This window comes from Oncorhynchus mykiss, chromosome 27 (genome assembly GCF_013265735.2).
Source record: "Oncorhynchus mykiss isolate Arlee chromosome 27, USDA_OmykA_1.1, whole genome shotgun sequence".
NCBI classification, from domain to species: domain Eukaryota; kingdom Metazoa; phylum Chordata; class Actinopteri; order Salmoniformes; family Salmonidae; genus Oncorhynchus; species Oncorhynchus mykiss.
Window position 1 is genome coordinate 15,245,685 of NC_048591.1, and position 15,509 is coordinate 15,261,193.

Genomic DNA, 15,509 nt, shown 5'->3' on the forward strand with positions numbered 1-15,509 from the left:
CTCTCCAGAAGTTCAGTGAGGATCTCTGAATGATCCAATGTTGACCTAAATGACTAATGATGATAAATACAATCCACCTGTGTGTAATCAAGTCTCCGTATAAATGCACCTGCACTGTGATAGTCTCAGAGGTCCGTTAAAAGCGCAGAGAGCATCATGAAGAACAAGGAACACACCAGGCAGGTCCGAGATACTGTTGTGAAGAAGTTTAAAGCCGGATTTGGATATAAAAAGATTTCCCAAGCTTTAAACATCCCAAGGAGCACTGTGCAAGCGATAATATTGAAATGGAAGGAGTATCAGACCACTGCAAATCTACCAAGATCTGGCCGTCCCTCTAAACTTTCAGCTCATACAAGGAGAAGACTGATCAGAGATGCAGCCAAGAGGCCCATGATCACTCTGGATGAACTGCAGAGATCTACAGCTGAGGTGGGAGACTCTGTCCATAGGACAACAATCAGTCGTATATTGCACAATCTGGCCTTTATGGAAGAGTGGCAAGAAGAAAGCCATTTCTTAAAGATATCCATAAAAAGTGTAGTTTAAAGTTTGCCACAAGCCACCTGGGAGACACACCAAACATGTGGAAGAAGGTGCTCTGGTCAGATGAAACCAAAATTGAACTTTTTGGCAACAATGCAAAACGTTATGTTTGGCGTAAAAGCAACACAGCTGAACACACCATCCCCACTGTCAAACATGGTGGTGGCAGCATCATGGTTTGGGCCTGCTTTTCTTCAGCAGGGACAGGGAAGATGGTTAAAATTGATGGGAAGATGGATGGAGCCAAATACAGGACCATTCTGGAAGAAAACCTGATGGAGTCTGCAAAAGACCTGAGACTGGGACGGAGATTTGTCTTCCAACAAGACAATGATCCAAAACATAAAGCAAAATCTACAATGGAATGGTTCAAAAATAAACATATCCAGGTGTTAGAATGGCCAAGTCAAAGTCCAGACCTGAATCCAATCGAGAATCTGTGGAAAGAACTGAAAACTGCTGTTCACAAATGCTCTCCATCCAACCTCACTGAGCTCGAGCTGTTTTGCAAGGAGGAATGGGAAAAAATGTCAGTCTCTCGATGTGCAAAACTGATAGAGACATACCCCAAGCGACTTACAGCTGTAATCACAGCAAAAGGTGGCGCTACAAAGTATTAACTTAAGGGGGCTGAATCATTTTGCACGCCCAATTTTTCAGTTTTTGATTTGTTAAAAAAGTTTGAAATATCCAATAAATGTCGTTCCACTTCATGATTGTGTCCCACTTGTTGTTGATTCTTCACAAAAAAATACAGTTTTATATCTTTATGTTTGAAGCCTGAAATGTGGCAAAAGGTCGCAAAGTTCAAGGGGGCCGAATACTTTCGCAAGGCACTGTACATGCAATTTTCAGTGATCTCTCTGCTACTTTTTAAAATTATGATACATTTTATGAGTACCACCAACACAGTGAATGGGAAAATCGATTCAAAGGGAACTCCTTCAACTGGTGATTTGCTGAATGTGCTGGAGGGCTGTAATTGGTTAATGGCCTATAATGTAAATGTTGATGTAGAGCGTTTATAATTTCTTTGAAAGTAGTAGAGAGCCCACTCTGGAAATGTGATGTTTTCTAAGAGTATATTGTTTCAAACAATATGTTTAAAAATAAGCTAAATCAAAAAGGGCACTTTTGAGATATTAATGTGAAAACATTTATTTCAGATTATAGCCATAATGAATATTTCAGAGGAGTATAATGACACCATGATGTCTGTACCATGTACCGTTTACGGATCATAGGGTCTTACAGGAGGCATGTATAGGTAGGTCTAAAAAGGGCCTAAAATGGCCACTTTTCTCAAAAAGCATGTTACACATCCTTCCTCCCAATTAAGTTTTTATGTGAGACTTGCCAGAACAATCTGAGATGCCCCAAATATTTTTGGGCCATGCTGATGTGTAATCGCCTATCTATGCCTAACCTATGTCTTTGAAACTGGCACAAAGACTTCTCAGCATTGCATGAAACAAGATGTTCACCGTGTTTAACAATCCCCACTCTTACTGATGCTTACTAATGCCTTTAAATGTGTACGGTATGTCTGATGCCAGGTAAAGCTCATGCAGGCAGCATAGTAGCATACATCTCATGTCAGAGGTCCAATACGTCCAACACAATCTTCTGCACTCAACTTTGTCTTAAAATAATATGTCGTTCTTTATTTCTGTATTCTTGTTAACGTGATTGACTTATTTGATTGTGTCTATAACTTATTTGTTTGATTGTAATAATGCTTTCGGTGAAAATGTATATTGATCAAAAATAATGAGAGGGATACCAGTAGTACAGAAGAGAAGGATATGAATACCTGTAGGAAATGCTTTTAAATTGCCTTAAACATGGCTGGAAGAGGTCTCGTCTGTCTTTACTATGTAGTCTGTGGACATGCCTTTTGTAGATCGTGTCATAAAGTAGTAGCAAACCCCAGTGACAAGGCATGTTCTAATGTTGTGTACTGTGATGTTTATTCCCTCCTGAACACATTCCTAGCTGTTACCTCTGTTCCTGTTGAATCCTTTGTGATGAACATTAGGGTTAGCTTGCATTCTGCAAGACCATTGTCCTGTCCTCAAATGTATCACGTCACATGAAATGTTCAACACGTAACTCATTTAAAAGAATTCTGAGAGCTTTTCTCACATGGAACACACTGCAAATCTGAAAGTTTGTTACGTGGCTTTTGTTACAAGTTGTTCGAGTACTGAATTTTTGTTGTTCTTGTGTCAAATGATATTATGTCCTCTGTATGGTGCCATTTATAGACAATAATATGTTTACCCTCACAATAAAAATAAGTTATCAGTGATGAACTAACTTACAGAAGAGGTATTGTTTGTCATTTGTTTGGTTTCTCGTCAGAAGGGTTCTGCTTGTAATGGCTACTAGTCTCGCCGTTTCTCAGTAACTTTCCTTTTGTCAACACCAAAGCTCTTTCTCAACTGTATTTTCTCGATTCCTCTTGTCCTCTCTCCTTGCCTCCTCAAAACACATTGGAGGAGAAGGTCAGAGGGGAGGGAGCTAGGAATTGAGAAAATACTATTTACCACGTGCCTGATTTGACATTACAATCCCAATTCAGTTTACACCAGTCAGACTTTGGGTGCAATTTGACATATTAATGCTTTGAATGTGACTCGTTGTAACTCTGTCAGTGTGGTATAACTGGACTCACAGGGTTTTGCATTTGCTGGTGTTGATAATTTCCAAAACCAATCAAATTTGTCATTCAATTATTATCAAACTAGGCTTTTAAAAATGTATACGTTTGATGACGAGCCTTTTATAATGTCTTATTACAAGACAAGACATGTTATGTCTCTCTACGTAGCAGATTTGCCTCAATGACACAAAATGGTTGTTAATAGTCTGAATCGTTATGAGAAGACTTTTATAAGGTGGTCACGCATGTTTATGACAACTCTACAATGCATTTAAACCACATCCCAATGCATTCTGTCTTAGTGTCGGCTAAAGTGTTATCAACATTTAACATGAATGCAAACGTATTTTCTCCAGACCATAACAGCGAGGTCATTGAGGCTGAGGGCCTGTAGTTTCTTTTGATTTGAGCATTTCATTGGCTAAATCATTTACAACTCATAGCCATATAGCCAGCATGGCCCCATTGAGAAGAGCCAGAATGTGTTCATGACTGGAACATAGGTAATCCATCTTCTTTAGGCAATGGCCCAGAGCTGCAACATCAAACACAGTCATCGCCTCTCTACCTGAGAGCTCTATTGGCCTTTGTCTCTCTGTGTTGATCAAACGAGAGGCTATACCATAAATTAACACAGGTGTGAAGAGAGAAAACACTGTCTGCAAGGCGTCCATGCCCTGATCCCGATGACGCCGTCTTTTAACCAAAGCCGTATGGTGAGTCAAGGAGGAGCACCTGTTGACTGGAGAACACTGGTATTCTGTGCAGGGTCTGCTTTGCCCATAGCGCTACTATTTTATATTCACGTGTTATCAAGGAACATTGAATCAGAACACACCAATCTGGTCTGTGTTCATTAGGGCATGCATCTGAAACAGTTTTTTAAAGTTTCGCAACGGAAATAAAAATGAGTGGCTTACAGTTAATTTATTTAGCAGACACTCTTCAGTCCAGGTAGTCCCTCCCAGTTTCAGCCTACTCTTATGTTTGGTGCCAGATGAACATGACCCAGGTCTTCTTAGTATTGGTCCCTTGTTGAAGTTACAAAACCAATTGCATGCAACCACCAACCAATGAGAGCCAAATATTTTGCTGTCTCCAAAGGGGTGGGACATTCTAATGTTCATGGCCTACTCTGGAGTCTAAAAGCCCAATGTAATATTATACTAGACACAACATTGGGTGAACGTTGCACGCACTGTAGGGATGATAGTGGCCAAAGCAATATATTTATTGATTCATCTAATGAAACAATCCCTCTAGGGTGTGGGTCTCGCAGCCTCAGCATGTTCTCATGTTCTCCAGTGATCTCTTATGAAACGATAGCTGTAACAAACATGCACACAGCCACACAAATGCACGCACACACACTGCTTTGTGGCCCGCTGTGAGAAGGAGAGTTTAACTTTGCATATACAGTGGGGCATAAAAGTATTTAGTCAGCCACCAATTGTGCAAGTTCTTCCACTTATAAATATGAGAGAGGCCTGTAATTTTCATCATAGATACACTTCAACTATGACAGACAAAATGAGAAAAAAAATCCAGAAAATCACATTGTAGGATTTTTTATGAATTTATTTGCAAATTATGGTGGAAAATAAGTATTTGGTCACCTACAAACAAGCAAGATTTCTGTCTCTCACAGACCTCTAACTTCTTCTTTAAGAGGCTCCTCTGTCCTCCACTCGTTACCTGTATTAACGGCACCTGTTTGAACTTGTTATCAGTATAAAAGACACCTGTCCACAACCTCAAACAGTCACACTCCACTATGGCCAAGACTAAAGAGCTGTCAAAGGACACCAGAAACACAATTGTAGACCTGCACCAGGCTGGGAAGACTGAATCTGCAATAGGTAAGCAGCTTGGTTTGAAGAAATCAACTGTGGGAGCAATTATTAGGAAATGGAAGACATACAAGAACACTGATAATCTCCCTCGATATGGGGCTCCATGCAAGATCTCACCCCGTGGGGTCAAAATTATCACAAGAACGGTGAGCAAAAATCCCAGAACCACACGGGGGGACCTAGTGAATGACTTGCAGAGAGCTGGGACCAAAGTAACAAAGCCTACCATCAGTAACACACTACGTCGCCAGGGACTCAAATCCTGCAGTGCCAGACATGTCCCCCTGCTTTGCTTAAGCCAGTACATGTCCAGGCCCGTCTGAAGTTTGCTAGAGAGCATTTGGATGATCCAGAAGAAGATTGGAAGAATGTCATATGGTCAGATGAAACCAAAATAGAACGCTGAGTTGCATCCAAAGAACACCATACCTACTGTGAAGCATGGGGGTAGAAACATCATGCTTTGGGGCTGTTTTTCTGCAAATGGCCCAGGACGACTGATCCGTGTAAAGAAAAGAATGAATGGGGCCATGTATCGTGAGATTTTGAGTGAAAACCTCCTTCCATCAGAAAGGGTATTGAAGATGAAACGTGGCTGGGTCATTCAGGATGACAATGATCCCAAACACACCGCCCGGGTAACGAAGGAGTGGCTTCGTAAGAAGCATTTCAAGGACCTGGAGTGGCCTAGCCAGTCTCCAGATCTCAACCCCATAGAAAATCTTTGGAGGGAGTTGAAAGTCCGTGTTGCTCAGCAACAGCCCCAAAACATCACTGCTCTAGAGGAGAACTGCATGGAGGAATGGGCCAAAATACCAGCAACAGTGTGTGAAAACCTTGTGAAGACTTATAGAAAACGTTTGACCTCTGTCATTGCCAACAAAGGGTATATAACAAGTATTGAGATAAACTTCTGTTATTGACCAAATACTTATTTTCCACCATAATTTGCAAATAAATTCATAAAAAAATCCTACAATGTGATTTTCTGGATTTTTTCCCCTCATTTTGTCTGTCATAGTTGAAGTGTACCTATGATGAAAATTACAGTCCTCTCTCATCTTTTTAAGTGGGAGAAATTGCACAACTGGTGGCTGACTAAATACTTTTTTGCCCCACTGTACATGTGAAACCAAAAATCCCAATAATTCAACGTTTTATCTAATAGATCAGTGTGAAAAAAATTATAATAATCTGCCGAAGCGCCTTGCCACGTTCCCCACTGTGCCCTGAAGACTGATGGTTCTCTTCCAATGGCAACAAGTAAAATGGATGAAACCTGTAGACCTCCCATAATTGAAATCAGAACAGACCCTTGGAAGAGATTGTTCTGTTCTTGCTTGCATAATACCAAACTGTTTTATAGCGAATGGCATTATATGACCATGAAGTATAATCCAATGGCGATAAACGATTAACTCTTAAAATCTATAGTCAACGATAAATGATTAACTCTTAAAATCTATAGTCAACGATAAATGATTAACTCTTAAAATCTATAGTCAAACCTGATAACAAAAAGGGTCATTGTCACATGGTCTTTTAGGTACCTCCTTTGGAGTGCCCAATATGACAAATCAGACAATTATTTCATTCATTAATGATCTTTTCTCAAAGTACACATACTAAACATGATCGTCAAATCCAAGCCCCCCCTTTTTTATTGATAACCTGTGAACCGGTGAATTGTTTTACATGGCAGGGGTAGACCAAGCAGCCGCGTCTAGGGACATGCTGTAATGCTGCCAGTCAGAGAGGCCCCTTAGAGACCCTGCAGCTCTCTGACCATCGTTCTACGTGAGAGAGAGCCCCTAATAACCATGGTGATGACTATCCCCAACTCCCCACACCTCCAGCTTCACCCAAGACCATCATCATCATCACTGCCTCTCTTATCCAACATGGAGATGATCTAAATGATTGTTTATCATGAAAATCTCCCATCCAACCAAGGGCAAATGTTTAGATAGATTTTCTCTGTCAATGTTTCCATGAAGTGCCTGGGATCCACATCAACTGATCTATATCGTGTTTCCACAGTTTTTTCTCTCTCCCTCTACTCTCGGGAACGTTTCAGTGACAGCTTTGATTAGAATGAATGCTTATGTAACAGCTGGGTGAAGTGGAGATTATAAAAGGGGAATCATTTTGTCTGACTAGGCTACACACAATAGTTCTGGTCTGGAACTGTGGTTAAGAGGGTGGTTTTCTGAACCATTAAGGCTTGGCTTGCCCCCTTAAACATACACAGAGGCTATCTAGTGGTATATCACACTCTATACATACAAGGGGAAGTGGTATGCATAGAAATAGGATTACCAGAAGGGACAACGACCCTTAGACCACAACAATTTGACTGGAACACTCATGGGTACACTCAGTATGACAGACCTGGTATTCTGATGTATAATTATATTTCTATAAGGGTACGTACATCACAAAACTCAAAGCTCCCATGCAAAGATCTGACGCAAATGGGTGGGCAAGCTCCTACACAATAGTCATGGACAGACAAAGCTGCTTAGTGTAGCCTAGCTACCCTTGACAATGGCTGTCCCTCATACAAACATAACAATCGGTGTATGTGTGTGTGTCAGCCCATCTAACAAACATTGTGAACTATGTTAAGGTTTACATGTAGTTATAAAGATGTCATATTAACATTCAGCTCTGTAAATGTTTGCTACAGTATGATGAATGAGTGAGCTTCAGATCCCGGGATGCTCTCTGTCTTATGCAAGGTGGCAGTCATTTGAATGGGATTGTTCCTTCAGAGGCCCCGTTCTATTGAATGGGCCAGCTATTCCTGGAGAGATATGCTGGCTGTGTCCCAAATGGCACATAGTTCACTACTTTTGACCGGCGCTGAGTATCTTCTTTTATCAATCTGTGGGGGGTTCTGTGATGTGGCTGTGAGCCAGGGAACAGTTTGACTATCTACAGTATGTATAGTACATGCCTCTGCAGGCTACACTTCACATCTGCACTTTTCCACATCTCCCACTCTTTAGAAGGAATTTGTAAAATTGTGCCTCGTATAATCAGAAACCGAGTGCAATAGAGGAGATTGATTTTGCGTTGTCTCATGTGCACTGGTTATAGAGAATCATAAGTGTGTCTCAAATGACACCATATTCCCTATTTAGTGCGCTACTTTTTTAACCAGGGCCCGTTAGGACACAGCCTCAGTGTTGGGGTGAAAGGAGATACTTATGGATACACCATAACCTCACATTTACAGACTGGCAGGACTGGGTCGCTGTGGCAACTGAGAGGGTAAAAGCTTTTAGCTGTCAGAGACTTATATGACAGTGAAATGTAGGCCCCAGGAAGCAGGCTTTCAGGCCAACCTATCTTCACACACATATCCAGAGCAAAGCCTGTGGTTGCTGGGGTGAAGCCCCCCCCCCCCCCCCCCCCACCACCACCACCACAATACAGAAGCTTATTCTTCACAGGAGAGTGGAACAAGTGAATCGATGAAGCTCCCTTACTGTGGAGGGACATTGAGAAGGAAAGTAAGGATATTGAAAATTGTCAGGTTTGCGCTATGCAGAAAGCTGGAACATTTGGGAGAGAAAATATATGTCTGTTTCCCAGCATGGAATAACTTCCTTGAGAGAGGGAACAAACAAAGGAGAGAGGAGAGATAAAAAAATAAACAATTTAGAGAGGAGAGGATATAGAATAGTATGTCTCCATTTTGACTTTGAAATATACAGTCTATATTTTTAAGATTAATTCACTCAGTTCCAAAGGTGACTTTTATGTTATTTCACCCTTTAGCAATTTCCCCAAGAGAGCAAACAGTAAGTTGAAAAAGAAAGAATAATTCGGACTACACAACTTTTTCAGTGGCGCAACACAATTTGATCATCCGTACAGTTAGTTGCTCAGGTTCTGGGTGTGACTAGGCCATAGCATTGATGCAAGGCATGCATGCATGGATAGGGCTCTCCAGATGGATGGTGCCCACAGGTATTTGTTGTTGGCACACAGCATCGAGTTTTAATAGAGTAAATAAAAGAAAGACTTGTTTAAGATCAGCAGGAACCCCACCAGTCTTCATGTCCTCATTTACATCGAAAACATATGTTTCCAGTGAAAGTTACGCAATCTCTAGACTTTGAATCTCCAACAGTATTTGACACGCTTTGGGTTTTTGGCAGTGTTGAAAGGCACATTGTGCCTGTTTTCTTTTGTTTTCTTTTATGTAGAAACACGTGCCTGGCAGAAATTCCTGCTGGGACTGAAAAAGAAGGAAGTTCAAGTTGAGTCTTTTAAGCCTGCTTAGGTTACTAGTAATACCACAAATGTGGACTTATTTGTAACCTATATGTTTTCTGTATAATGTGTCTCACATTGCGGCTATTATTTTAACCTCTCTCCTGTTCGTTGTTATAGTGACTTTATACATAGAATCCATGAGCATATGCTATATTATAAACTGGGTGGTTCGAGCCTTGAATGCAGATTGGCTGACAGCCGTGGTATATCAGACCGTATACCAAGGGTATGACAAAACACACATTTTTTACTGCTCTAATTACATTGATAACCAGTTTATAATAGCAATAATGCACCTCTGGGGTTTGTGATATATGGCCAATATACCACGGCTAAGGGTTGTTCTTAAGCACAACACTACGCTGAGTGCCTGGGCACAGCCCTTAGCCGTGGTATATTGGCCATATACCACACCCCCCCGGGCCTTTTTGCTTAAATATAAACATGTATAAATAGTTTACCATATACATTACCTTTAATCCTACACCTTATTCTCAGAAAATGATTTCCTTTTTACATGACATGGTTAACGCATGACTCCACTGCATTCCAGAGTCACATCTGCTGTATACTGTACCACACCTCTCCTACTAAATGTCATTCAGTCATCCATGAGACTGTGTCTTTATTGAGCCACACACTCTGACTGGTATGATTCCTGGCTGTGTGTGTGTTCAGTACAGTATGTGACAGCACTAGAGGGTGAGGAGGGTCACTTTGCTGTACAACATTGCCCTCTGGTGCTTATCATGTTCCTGTCATATGGTCAAGGTACAGTATGTCGCTGGCTTCTCAAGGACAAACTCCCGGCTCTATATCCGTAGCAGCTACACAAATAGTATCCAGTCTATCTTTTCCAATGTCAGTGTAGATATTCAGGTTAAACTGTGCAAATCATTTCCATTGCAACTAGAAAATACAGAAGGGTCATTCTCTGTACTGTGCTGGATTGATAGTTATCTGGGTAATTAATGAAACACTAGTTCTCCCCTGGTATCACACGAGTTTAAGCAACAACTTAAACTTTTTACCCAAAAATAAATGACTTATGCCCATCTTTATGTTCATATCATTTTTCTTGGTTGTAAGTGAGCACATTTGCCCCTAGGTGGAGCTTTAGCCAAATAGTTGAGTTTTAGTGCAAATCCACAGGATGTATGTATCAACCACAGGGAGGCATTATCATAAAACATTGGGATCCACCTGTTACCGTAACTTCTTCTCTCTTCTATTAGTCACCTCCTTTCAGAACGTTTTTATATACTCTAAATCGATTCCCCTCCTTGGGCCTACAAATACTTTTGTAGTAGTACATGACTGTTGTACAACTGAAATGTTTCTTCCACATTAACCCAGCCCCTCTGAATCAGAGAGGTGCGGGGGGCTGCCATAATCGACATCCACAGCACCCGGGGGTTAACTTCCTTGCTCAGAACAACAGATGTTTACATTGTCAGCTCAGCGATTTGATCCAGCAACCTTTCGGTTACTGGCCCAACGCTCTAACCACTAGGCTACCTGTAGTAGTACAACTCATTTAGTAGTTCCTAGTTTCTGCATGTGCAGTCAGATAAGCATCACTGTACTCTGTATGCTGTACTTTGTTTGATGACGAGAAAGGGCTGACCACACGATGCGAGGAGTCGTTTCGTTCAGAGGATTCAGATGTAAATATCAGTTTGACAGTGTCGCAATGCGGCTGGAAGTCATAGACTGAGACTCACTCACAGCTGTGACCAAAATCGTGTCTCTTTTTTTCCCTATAATTGACGGCACCTGTCTTTTCGAATGGACTATGTTTGTTTTGATTGCGCCAAACAAAATGAGAGCTCTGATGACTGTGGTATTGAAAATGCCCTCAGCAATTTCAATATTCCTTCATAACAGATCATTAGATGGTAATTTAGTTTCTGTCCTTAGGTTTGTCTGAACATTGTTATGTTATAATCAACAGTGGCGGTCTGGTATGGAATCTATCACTATTGCTGCCAAATCTAACAGGTGCATAGAATGCAACGAATGTCGGACAAAAGCCCCAAACAAATCACAGATCTTGGTGCTAATGATCATACAGCTCATTAGTCATACCATGCTGAAACAAAAACCTACTGCTCTCCTGAATAACCTAAGTATCTGACTCATTTCATCCATCTTTGTATTTGTGGTTGCACTTTACACGTGGGATTCTTTTTAGCCCTGCAGCTGTACTCACGTTTGTTTTCTTTCACATTAAATCAACAGTTTCCTCTGGTAAAGTTGCTTCCCACTGGGCACAGACGTCAATTCAACGTCTATTCCACCTGGGTTCAAAGTCATTTAATTGAAATGACGAGGGAAACAACGTTGATTCAACCTGTGTGTGCCCTGTGGGTTGTTTGCTCAAGGACATTTGAAATCTAACATGGCTGCCAATCAAAATTATAATACATACAGTATACAATAGTCAAGACATTCCAGAAACCCACAATCAATGTTAACGTTATGCGCAGCACAGTACAACACAGTGGAAGAATACAGTGTCAGAATTCTGTGACTGTGCTCGTGCAGGTATCTGTGGGTCTGTTTTTGGCTGTCATCGGAGGTGTTGTGTCGGCCTGTGTTGGAAGAATGTGTCCTCTAACTTACAAGTTTAGTGTTCACTATTGCTAGCTAGAGATGCAATACAACAGAACTTTCCATGTGTTACAATTTTATAGGTCAGATTGAATACAGCTGGATGTGACATAATATAGCCTGATGTTTGCACATTTGTGTGACAACTTCCATTGAGGGTATTATCCTGTTGTACCTGTCTATACTATTGTGCCCGTGAGTTGTTGATTTATGATACCATGTTAATATACTGTAGCTCCTCATGATGTTTCAGCTGTTGCTCTTTGGTCAGTTAAAGAGAAAAGCATCAGACATGATTGGAATCTTGGGCGGAAAAGGATAAAATCTCTGTTCATCATACTCCTCAAATGGTCATCTCAATTCAAGTTAATTTGTCTTAGAGAAGACTCGTTAATTTAATCTCTGTTCCATCTCTTTATTGCTCGTAAGGGACCTTAAGGATAAAAAAACTCAGACATTAATGATTCAGAATTGACAATCATTTCACAAAATTGAGTTACCTCTGCTCCATCGTGCAGCTCCTCCCCAAGTCAAGGTATCAGAGCAGGGGTAATAGGAGAAGGTGTCACGTCCTGACCTTAGTTCCTTTTTTTATGTCTCTATTTTAGGTTGGTCAGGGCGTGAGTTGGGGTGGGCATTCTATGTTTTGTTCTATGTTGTATTTCTATGTGTTTGGTCTGGTATGGTTCCCAATCAGAGGCAGCTGTCAATTGTTGTCTCTGATTGAGAACCATACTTAGGCAGCCTGTTTTCACCCTGGAGTAGTGGGTAGGTGTTTTCTGTCTCTGTCAGGACTGTTTCGGTTGTTCCGTTTTGTTCTAGTGGTCAGTGTAATTAAAAGATCATGAACACGTACCACTCTGCACCTTGGTTCTCTCCTTCTCCTTCCAACAGCCGTTACAGAAGGCAAAGAAGGGGTTAACTCATGTATGAGTGGTGCCATTACCGTGACCCCAAATGACTGTGACCCCAGAGCCAACCGAAGGAAATAAAACGGGACTTATTTGGATATAATTTGTTCCTATTAAAATGGCTCTTTTATAGGAAGACCTGATGGCTATCAGATAGACTTCTTAGATGGCAGCTGATTGTACTGTGCTTCTGATTGGTCGATGATCAAAGCCTGAACCTTGTTTGACCCTGTCAGGCTGCAGCTTGATCTGCAGCAAAGATTTACATACGGCCATTTAAAAGAAGATTGAGCAGAGCATTACTTGTTATCCGTCAATGGATGACAAGAGCAAATACTGCACAGTGCTGTCATGAGTTTATTGCCAAGTGAACTCCCATTGGCATATCCTCAAGCTAACGCTAAATCCTTTGTTTCTGTGCTTGGTCCAGAGTTGTTATAGAACAATAGCAAAGATGTGCTTTCTTTATAAGTCAGTGGCATTTTGTACAATTTATACTTTGTTGTGAGTTGCATGACAAGGGGGAAAAAAACGTTTATTTAGAAGTTAATCAATTTAACTTAGTAGAAGGTAGAAATCTTCCCCCTCAGATGGAGTGAATCAAATTGCATGCTTCCACTTTTTGGCAGTGATGAATTGATTTAATAAAATAGGAAAGATTTGGTTTTGGCAGTTCAAAAGCTGTAGCGAGACACTTTATTACATCTGCCTTTCCTCTGGTGACGGATGGTCTAATCAAACCTGACCTGCTGCAGTGAAATCCACTCTACTTCCCATATCATCATACAAAGTAACCCTTAACCATTCACCCAAACCATCATTCATTATTTACCCCAAATGCAACGATACCTAACCTGGTCCCAGATCTGTTTGTGTTGTCTTGCCAACTCTTATGGCCATTGATCACACCAGGAGTTGGAAAGACAGCAGAAACAAATCTGGGACCAGGCAACATGATACCCACTTCCAAAGGGTACATCACTGTATGGCTATAGTCTCACTACTGACAAGACCATCTGCAAGAGTGGTGTTGCTGCTTCTCAGGAGTCTGCTATGTGTTTGTTGAATTCCCGATTATTGGCACTCTCTTGTCTTTCAGCTGCAACGGCTGCCTTTTTCAATCATCCTTCTCTAACAGACAGGTCAGGAAAGGCTCAGCTGGCCTTGGAGTTTCAATCACAGAAAATAATTGGAAATATTGGGTCCTTATTTAAGATGTTAAAGTTAGATTGAGTGAGACCAATGATTTAAATATACACTAGATGACTGATAGGGGGTGCTGTGCTGAAGCCACCGTGCCTCCATCTTGGCACTCCCACCATTGTAAAAATATTTTGGAAGCTATAGAAATGTATTTATTAATGTCTACATTTGTTTTCGTTTTTGCCACATTTATTCTACTACAGACACCATATTGCACACTTTTAAATTATATTATGTGATCTAAATTTAAAAAGTACAATTTAAATCAAATTCAAAAGTACAATGTTACTATCCCCACTACAACAAAATATTACTTAAATACATGTAATTTTGTACTGTAGAATTCCATTCATTCTTATTGAGGACTGCTCCTACTGGGGAGTGCCAATGTGGCTTCAAAGCCTCTCAATGGCCAATATATAGGATCAACCATCCAGGGTTTATATACATCATGGGTCGAGACAGTTGAGTAACAGACCCTTAGAAAACAATTACTAGACGGAACAAAGCCCCTCAGACTGTGGTAATTTTCCAAGAGGAGGTATTCTATTTTTATCAACAGACCACCCATTCTAGGCAGTACTCCATTCTCTTTCCCCCACAGTTTGGAACTCAGGTTGAATGAAGGCAGTGGTCTAACATAATATCTGTTATACATCTCTGGATCCATAATGTGGAGGGATTCATATTTCAGTTTAAATCAACCTAATTATCCACATAATAGTTTCCAAGTATGTGATTATGCAAAAGAAACAATTTAGTTTTTCTCTTCCCCCTGGATTGTTTCCCATCCATTAACTGAAAACAAAGCCTGAACAGAAACCTAATTTGCTTCTTTCCCTCTTTTATTCTCTGGAGAAATACTTTGGTGGCAGTTACCCAAAGTAGTACCGCAGACAACATGAGCAAAGCCGTTACGAACTCTGTATACCTTGCCAGTGTTATTACACTCAATGTACTTGTAATCAGATGAGACTTGGAGTTGTACTGTAATCATGATCGTAGATAATCGTTAAAATCTCAGAAGTGCAAGACGTCAGGAATAAACACAATGTTGACAGCTTGGAAGTTGGACCATACATCAATAATGCTAGCTTGTCTTGTCCAGTATGTTTCAGCAGTCAAAAGCCAGTTATATTCTCTATGGGGGAATATAAGAGGAGGGGCAGATGTTTCAGTGATTACTGAAGATTTTCTCATCTTCTTTGGCACACCTACAGGGGGAAGTTTGGTCAACAAGCCATAGTAGCCCTCTGATGTCATAGAGCATAGTTGTCTCCCTCCTCTGATGGATGTCTCATGTCTGTGTTTCTTGTCCTGCTGTCTGTCCAGATGGGAGTCTTTCCATCTACTGTGAGTATTGATGTGTGTCCTCTTCCTCGCTTCTCCCTCATCTCTCTCGGAATACCAGAAGAGAGAATTCCAGGTCAC